Here is a 9,262-nt window from a genome sequence, read left to right on the forward strand (position 1 = left end):
TGTTTGATGGTGCTTTCATGAAATCTCACTCATGAATTATTCATAAGAATGATAGAAAGTTCAATTTATAAAAGGATGAAGAGAGATGCACTAGTCAGGCGTACTGACCATTCCCTACCATGGCCTCCTGGCTCCAGCAGTGTATTCCCTCCCTGCTCCCCTCACTGGGCCTCAGGGCTCTGCCCCTCTCCAAGTTTGGGGCCATTGTGCCCTCTTCAGCCACTGGCTGGCCACCAGAAGATGTCCTAAGTTTGCTGCTGGCCAGGTATGAGTCCTGGCACAGGGACTACTCCAGAAAGTTAGGGCAAGGCAGGCAGGGTATGAGCCAACATCATGGCCCTGCTAGGCTGTTGGATTGGTGAGATCCAGTGGTTCATGTAGATATTATTCTTCATTTTGGCCCTGGTCATGGGGGGCCTCTACCTGATGCAGTGGGTGCTGGCCAGGGGGTGACCTGCTGCGACAACAGTGGGCAGAGCCCAAAGAGGAGCAGTGCCTGGAGTCAGATGTGCTGCTTTCTTAGATCCTGACTCTGAACAGCTGAAGAAAAAAGTGGCAGGCAGCCTGGATGGTCACCCTGAAACATGAGGTCAAAAGGAGAAGGGACCCCCTGCAGCTCTCCTTTCAGCAGGATCAGTGGCCACAACTCCAGGCACTGGTAGTTGGAGAAGTCTCCAGCATGGTCCAGTCAGCCCAGGAGAAGGTGGTGACCTGTCACATGGTAGGCAAGAACCATCAGTTCCTGGTCAGAGCAGCATCCTCAGCAGGGGGCTCAGACATCAGATGTGTGACACGCAGCTCTTCCTGGAGCTATGCGTGAAAGAAAAGAGAGAAGACATCAGATTACGTGGTCCTGCATCCATGTACCAGAAGTGACCATCCAGATCCAGCCTAGAGCACTAAGGGAGGGCCAGGTGGGTGAGACAAATGCAATACTTGAAACCCTCAAGGATATTTTGAAGAACCTGGTGAGTTCTGCCTCTCTAGCAATGGTTCTGAGCACCACGCCTATAGATGTTAAAGAGGCTCAGAATCCACAGCACATTTCATGTACTATTCAGGAATCCTGTCCTCCTAAACCTCCAAGGACTCATGAACTAAAACCACAGGTGAAGTGCTGAGAGAGCCATAGCCAAGTAGGAATGACGCATGGCATTTTTGGTTGAAAGGTGACCCCAGCAAGCCATTCAGATGATGATGATGATGTTAAGATTTGCATTCAATTGGAGTTTAGACCCCTGCTGTCTGCCTAGGCCTGCTACTTTGGAGCTCTTGCAGGACTCCCGGACAGTTCCCATTGGTTGGGGAAGTGTGGTAGGAGGGAATTCCAGAGGAGGGATTTCCTGTTGGTGTAGTGTGTCCTGGGGGAAGGCCGAGTGCCTGGCATTCGCGGGAGTTTTGGAAATAAAGTTTGTTCCTACTTGAGTGGCTCGTGATTTTGTGCCCAGCCAGAATGCAGCAGTGAAGAATATCAGGGCCTCACTGCAAAATGATCTTGGTGCTTCAGGTACTATTAACCCTATGTGCATTGCCCAGCTAAATGATCCTGTCCAGAGATTCACCAGCACCCTAGCCAAGAACACTATTCACCTCATTTGGAAGGAAGAGTTTACTTTTGAGCTGAACACCAAGTACAGGGAGGATTGCAGAGGACTGGTGGTCCTCAGAGGTCTGCTGGCCATGACCACTGTCTCTCTGGACCTATTCAAGAAGCAGTTTTCCAGGCTGCAGAACTTTTCACTGGCCCACCCTCATCAGCTTGGGGCTGGGATCAGTCGCTGAAGAGTTTCCTTACATAGAACCCAGTGACTTCAAATCCTGTCAAACCCCTCCCCCTGTTGCTGCTACCAAGATAGAAAAGGACCAAACTGTGATTCCATGTGGGACTGTGGTCACTAATGTCACTGCCATGAAAACCAAGCCTCACTGTAATATGGGGAGGCTGTCCCAGCTGAGCTCTGAGTCTCTGCTGAAGATGTCCATCAAGTGAAGGTCATCAAGAAGGACACTCCATTGAGGCCATCTTGTGTCATGGTGTGCCTGTCAGCAAGATGTTCTCTTCTTCAGATACAGACCTGCTGGAGTTGAACAGCATCAATCAGATCACTAAAGTTGCCATCCAGCAGCTCACTGAATCTTCAAAGCTGAAACTCAAGTCTCCACCGAAAAAGAGCACTAACATCATTTTGGGGATCTCCAAGATCTCACATCATGCCCTACACACAGGCAGACGAATGCCAGCAACAGGCTTTGACGTGATTGTTTCAAGATTATAGAAAGCAACTATACAGGTATGTCCAGGATCCTGTGTGTCTAGGAGTTTTCCTTTATTTTGCATTAGATGACTGCCAATTTGTTAAGTGTTGATTTTATTTATTAGTACATAAAAATTACACAGAATAGTGGTTTCATTGTGGTATGTTTGTATATGCACATTATAATTTCATAAATTTAAATCCTCAGTACCCCCTTTCCCTCCTTCCTTCTCCTCAGCTCATTTCCTTCTTCTTATTGTTCTCCCTTCTATTCCACATTTGAGAGAAAACATGATTCTTGACTTTCTGAGTCTACTTTCTTTTGTCCAACACAATGCTCTCCCATTTCATCCATTTTCCTGCAAATGACATAATTTTTTAATTCTTTATGGCTGAATAAAACTTCATTATGTCTATATATCACATTTTTTTATCTATTCATCTACTGACTGATACCTAGGCTGGTTCCTAACTTGGTAATTCATACAGTAATTCACAGTTCACAATAGTGAGTAATGCTGCTACAAACATGAACAGGCCTGGATCACTATAATATGCTGACCTTAATTCTTTTGGATAAATACTGAGGAGTAAATGGTATAGCTGGATGATATGATGATTCCCTTCCTAATCTTGGGGGGAATCTCCATAATGATTCCCATAGTGGCTATACTAATTTACATTCCTACAAACTGTGTATGAGAGTTCTTTCCTCCCCCCCATTCTGCTAGCATTTATTGTTATTTTTATTTTTGATGGCTGTCTTTCCAAATGGAGTGAAATCTCAGTGTAGTTTTAATTTCCATTTCCCTGATGACTATAGTTGTCTCAAGGCAACTATATTTTTAAAATGTGTTTTATAAATATATATTTTTAATTTTTTATAAATACACAAACACATTTTTAAATATAATTTTTGACAATTTTTTACTTTTTTGAGAAATGTCCGTTTATCTTTTTTTTGCCCACTTATTAAAATGGGTGTTTTGATATTAAGTTTTTTTAGTTCTTTGTATATTAGAGATATTAATCTTTTGCCAGAAGAATAACTGGCAAAGATTTTCTCCCTTTCTGTAGATTCTGTCCTTGTGCAATGAATTGTCTCCTTTGCTGTCTCCTTTGATGTTTTAGTTTGATGCCATCTAAATTATTGTTCTTATTCACTGAGTTGTAGAAATCCTGTTAAGGGAATCATTGCCTATACTTGTATGTTGTAGCTTTTCCTTTTTACTCTTCTGTCAGTTGCAGTTTCTGGTCTTATTCCTAGGTCTTTGGTCCTATTGAGTTGACTTTTGTACAGAGAGAGAGAGATAGGTATGTATTTTCAATCTTATGAATATCCAGTTTTCCCAGCATCACTTGTTAAGGAGGCTGTCTTGTCTCCAATTTAACTTTTTGGCACATTTGTCAACCAGATTTCTGTAGCTGTGTGGGTTTGTTTCTGTGTCTTCTATTCTGTTCCATTGGTCTGTGTGTCTCTATGCCAGTACCAAAGTGATTACTATGACTATGTAGTATATTTAAAGTCAGGCATTGTGATACCTCCAGCTTTAATCTTTTTGCTCAGATTTTCTATGACTATCCAGGTCTTTTGTTCTTCTGGATAAATATAAGGATTTTTTCTGGTTTTGAAAAGAATATCATTGGTATTTCTATTGCACTTGCATTGGATCTGCAGATTGATTTTGGTAATATGGCCATTTTAACAATATTAAATCTCCCTAACCATGAACATGGGAGGTCTTTCTATCTTTTGGTGTCTTCTTCAGCTGGTTTTTTTTTCTTTTTTTTTTTTTTTGTAAATTTTGCTTATAGAAGTTTTTAACCTTTTTTGGTTAAATTTGTTGCTAACTATTTTATGTTCTTGGAAGCTATCATTAATGAAAAATTTTTCCTGATTTATTTTTCAGCAGATCCATCACTACTGAATAGAAAAGTGATTGATTTCTATATGTTGATTTTGTATCCTGTTAATTTTCTGAGTTTGTTTATCAGCTTTAGAAGTTTCCTGGTGGAGCTTTTCAGATCTTCTAAGTTTAGGATAATATCATTGCAGACAGGGGTAATTTGACTTTCTTCCTTTCTATCTGAACCACTTTTATTTCCCTTTCTTGCCTAATTGCTGGGGCTAAAGTTTCATGAACAATATTGAATAGGAGTGGTGAGAGTGGACATCCTTGTCTTGTTCCTGATTTTAGAAGAAATCTTTTCAGGTTTTTCCTATTCAGTGCAGTGTTGACATTGTTTTTGTCATATATGGCCTTGATATGGTAAGGACTATCACCATTGTGGCCAAGTACACCAGCAGTGTCAGCCCAACATTGTGCACATCTTGAGCGGAGGATGGTCGCCTCAAGTTGGCTGGCACGGTGACTTCAGCATTGGTTGCCAGGTGCTGCAGGGCACTGCTACCTCTCATCTCTCTGGAGAGCCCAGGACCATGGCACCTGGAGACCCTGTGACAGCGATGCCCTTCCATGGTGAACACAGCACATCTGAGGAGAGGGGGTGAGCACTGGAACACCTGGCAGCCACAAGGCCCTGGATGCCACAGCTGGAGGATCCCCCGGCCTCCAGGGACACCAGATGTCAATGTCTCCTGGAGGCTGCTGCAGCGGCTTCTTTGGCCCCCAGTATGTTATATTTCTATTCTTGTTTGAGTCAGAATATTTTTGTTTCTTCTCAGAATCCTTTGTTGATCAAATCATCATTAAACTGTGTATTGTTCAATCTCCATGTCTTTGTATAGTTTCTGTGGTTTTCTACTTGCTGTTAATTTTTAATGTCATTCCATTATCATTAGAATAGGATACATGGAAATATTTCAATATTTTCATATCTACTAACACTTGCTTTACTGCCTAAAATATGATCTATTTTGTTGAAAACTGAAAAGAAAGTGTATTCAGCAGTTGTTAGATGAAATATTCTGTAATATCTTTTAAATCCATTTGGTTTACACTATGATACAATTCTGTAGTATCTTTGTTAACTTTGTGTCTGGAAGACCTATCTATTAGTGAGAGAGATACATTGGAATCATCTGGTATTATTATACTGGGGCCTATATGAACCTTTATGTTGCATAGTGTTTTATGTTATTAGGTGTGCACATCTTGGGCAGGTCAGCATGGTGGCTTCAATGGTGGTTTCCAGGTCCCGCAGGGCACTGATACCCTCTCATCTCTCTGAGAAGCCCAGGACCATGGCATGATTTTTTTACTTTACGAGTATGTGGTGACCTTCTTTTTCTCCTCTAACTATTTTTTGCTTGAAATGTGCACTGTTGGATATGAATAGATATTCCTTCTTGCTTTCAGATGTCATTTACATGAAATGTCATTTTTCATTCTTTTTCTTTTAGCCTGTGAATATCCTTGACCTTAAATGTGTTTCTTGCAGGCAACAGTAATTGGGACTTGTTTTTTTAGTTCAGTCTCACAATCTATGTCTATGATTTGTAGAAATGAGACCATTTATATTCAGTGTTATTATAGGAGGAATGTGTTATTTCTTGTCATTTTGATTTACATTTAATGTTTGCTTCTATCCTAATTGTTACATGTTCATCCACACTTCTAATGTAATTTATTCTTATCCAAGATCTCTCAGTTGTTTTTAATCTTCTATATGTAGAATTCTTCTAAGTATCTTCTACAATGCACCCATAGTAGTAATGATTTTTTTTCATTTATGCTCATTTTAGTAGGTGTTTATTTCTTCTTCATTTCTGATACTACCATTCTGGTGGTTTATTGGAGACAGTGATCTTGGTTGGCTGTTATTTTCTTTCAGAATTTGAAATACATTATTCCAAGTCCTCCTGGACATTAGGGTTTCTGTTAAGAAATTGACTGTTGGTTTTTCTGTAAATGTGAGTTGGCTTTTGAAATTCTAGTAGCTATTAAAATCCTTTCTTTGAACTAAAATTTTGACATTGTAATTATAATAGGGTGAAGAAGAAGAAGTTCTTTTCTGGTCTGGTATATTTGAGGTTCTAAATGCTTCTGGCATCAGGAGGTTCATCTCATTCCCAAGGCTTCAGGCATTTTTCTGCTGTTATATCACTGTCATGATCTTGTATCTCTGATCCTTCTATAATGTCTGAGCATTAAGTTTGATCTCTTAATATTGTTTCAGAGTTCTTGTAAATTATGATTGTAGTTTCTTATTATTTTTAAATACTGTCTGAATGTTCTTATTATTTTTAAATACTGTGTGATGTCCACATGATCTTCAAGCTGTGAAATTCTGTCTTCTACTTAATCTAATATATTAGAAACACATTCAGTTCAGTTTTTTATTTGATTAATTTTGTCTGTCATATCCAAGATTTCTTTAGTTCTTTTTCAATATCTCTATCTCGTCATTGAATTTTTTATATCCTCCTGTACTGATGTCCTTAATTCATTCAATTTTTTTGCATCATCTTAGAATTCATTAATTTTTTTAAAAAAATATATTAGATGTTGATGGGCCTTTATTTTATTCATTCATTGAGAATGGAAACCAGTACATGCAAGGCAAGGGCTCTACTGTTGAGCCACACTCCCACCCCCCAGATCCATTAATTTTTAAATAATACATTTTTTAATCCAGTATTTCATCCTCTTTGATACTTTTGGAGTCTGTTGGTGTATTACAGACCTTAAGAGGTGTCTTATTACATTGTTATTTGTTTGTTTTTTTAATATTTATTTTTAAGTTGTAGTTGGATATAATATCTTTAATTAATTCATTTATTTTTATGTGGCACTGAGGCTCAAACCCAGGGTCTCACCCATGCTAGGCAAGCATTTTACCACTGAGCCACAATCACAGCCCCTACATTGTTTTTTTGCTATCACTTGTATTCTTATTTTGAGATTTGTATATCTGATAGTCTGGGATTTTCTTCCACTTTTATTTGAGGATATTCTTAAGCCCAGCTTTCTCTTAGCAAGATGTTCTAGGATATCAGGTTGTTGTGGATTGTTGAATATATTTCTCAGTGGTTTTTGTCATATAATTACTCTGCTAATTTTTTGTGATTATTAGTGATCAAAGCAAACATTCAAAGTTATGTAGTATGTCAGAGCTTGAGAATTCCCCTTTTTCTGTAGATTTCACAGGATCTTTCTAGTAGATCCGACAATTATGTTGCGTATATCAGGGTATAGACATACCCTCCGTGATTGCCCCTCTACATTTGACAACTCTGTATATTCTAAGAGTGTATAGGAGTGTCTTATGTTGAGGTCTTTCTGTTATTTCTCTCTGCTGTGGCTGTGTGATAAGCAAGAATTATATAAACTAACTAGTTTTAAAAGATGGCAAAAATACATTTCATTAAGAAGGAAGAAAATGGGAAAGAAAAGCAAGAGAAATGTATCCTTAGAGAGAGCAAATGCTGGGCAGATGATGCAACCCTTACTCTTGTATTGCTTGACAGACTGCTGCTGGAGTGGCCTAGATTCAAAGCTTATTTAAATAGCTCTTGACTACTCAGCCTCACAAGGTAGGATTGAATGGTAAGTACTGTCTGTTGAAGTTTGGTTAGGACAGACTAGACTGATGCATCCCCAGATTGGGGCTGATATTGAATTCTAAATGGGAAACTCTGGTGGCTGAGGTCAAACTCTGTGTTGAACTTTTTTGGGTGGAGTCTACTACACTGAAATTAGGAGAACACACCCCTAGGGCCTGGCAGATGCTCTAGGGTCTGTATCTCAGGTGACTTCTGAGAATTCTACTTATAGAATCTCCTGGGTGGAGAGGTTGTGACAGGTCTTGGGCACTCCACCATCAACTATGGCCTTTCAAGGCTCAGTCCTCAAATGCAATTATGTCCACCTGTTCAGCTTCCAAATCCTCCTCAGCTGATTGTGCAAGCCATCAGACTGAAAGGGAAAGCAAGTTTCTCTCCACTCCAAATCTCTGACCTCAATCCCCTTTGATTTCAATGGATTTCTGCCAGGTGTACCCTGGCCACATGATAGGAGTTGGCAAGGACAGTCTGGCAATATTTGCTGTGATCCCCCTGGTTCCTGCAGCAGCACTAAGCAATGCATCAACAAATTTGATACACATTTTTGAGAAAGCTACCCTGGCTGCATGTGGAGAGTGGGTGGCATCAAAAGTAGATGCTCGTATCTCCAGTTGAGGTCAAGAACAGGTCACTTGGATTTGGATGATAACAGAGGAAAAATACTTACATGGCTGGATTGGAAGCAGCCTTAGAAGAGGACTGGAATAACTGGCTATTGGGAGACAAAGATGTCAGGAATTCTACTGGGTCTGCCTTAGACAACTGGTGAGATAATAATACCCTCTACACAAAGGATCAGGTGTGGGATCATTTGTTTGATTTTACACCTGGTATGTTTTTGGTGTACTTGAGGATTCATAATGAGGCTGACAAATTCAAAGCTGGGACTGGGTCTGTAACTATCATTCTCTTCATAGGTATTAACAGAAGCCACTGGCATGAGAAAATGGATTATTAGATTTTAAAATGAAATCTATATCCCCTTCCAGGTGATGATTTTGGGGATGATCTTGAAGTATAAGTAAATTTATAATTGTAAGGCAATATTACAGATGAATATTAACATTTAGGCTAAACATGAAATTATGTTTTAACATTTAGCCTAAACATGAATTTGCATTTGAATAACCAAGTTGGCTTTCTGGCATATTCTAATTAGTTATATAATTATATACAATTAATTATATATTCCAAATAGCTCCTCTGAACCAGAGTCAATTTGTAGAGAACTTCCTTTTTTTCCTTTCGTTAAAAAGTAACACTGCATGAAGCCAACTTTTATTCCAGAAGAAAACTTCTCTAGGTTCCATCCCCAAGATCCTTTGCTTTATCTTTCCATCTTGGGCTGGTTTATGATAGCCATTACTTTCTAAACATTTATGTCAAGGTTGACTGCTGGCTCTTCCCACACTTATTGAGTATGTGAACTTTCACGTAAGTGCTCAATCAGCATATAACAAAGATGTTTAATCATCCCAAA

The 9,262-nt window shown here is 39.3% G+C and overlaps 1 pseudogene; it reads left to right on the plus strand.

The window, feature by feature from the left end:
* The first annotated feature begins 783 nt into the window (after nucleotides 1–783).
* LOC144251691 (C2 domain-containing protein 2 pseudogene) lies at nucleotides 784–2,276 on the plus strand (annotated as a pseudogene).
* Nucleotides 2,277–9,262: the final 6,986 nt, after the last annotated feature.

The sequence above is a fragment of the Urocitellus parryii genome, unplaced genomic scaffold (assembly GCF_045843805.1).
Source record: "Urocitellus parryii isolate mUroPar1 unplaced genomic scaffold, mUroPar1.hap1 Scaffold_146, whole genome shotgun sequence".
In the NCBI taxonomy this organism is placed as follows: Eukaryota; Metazoa; Chordata; class Mammalia; order Rodentia; family Sciuridae; genus Urocitellus; species Urocitellus parryii.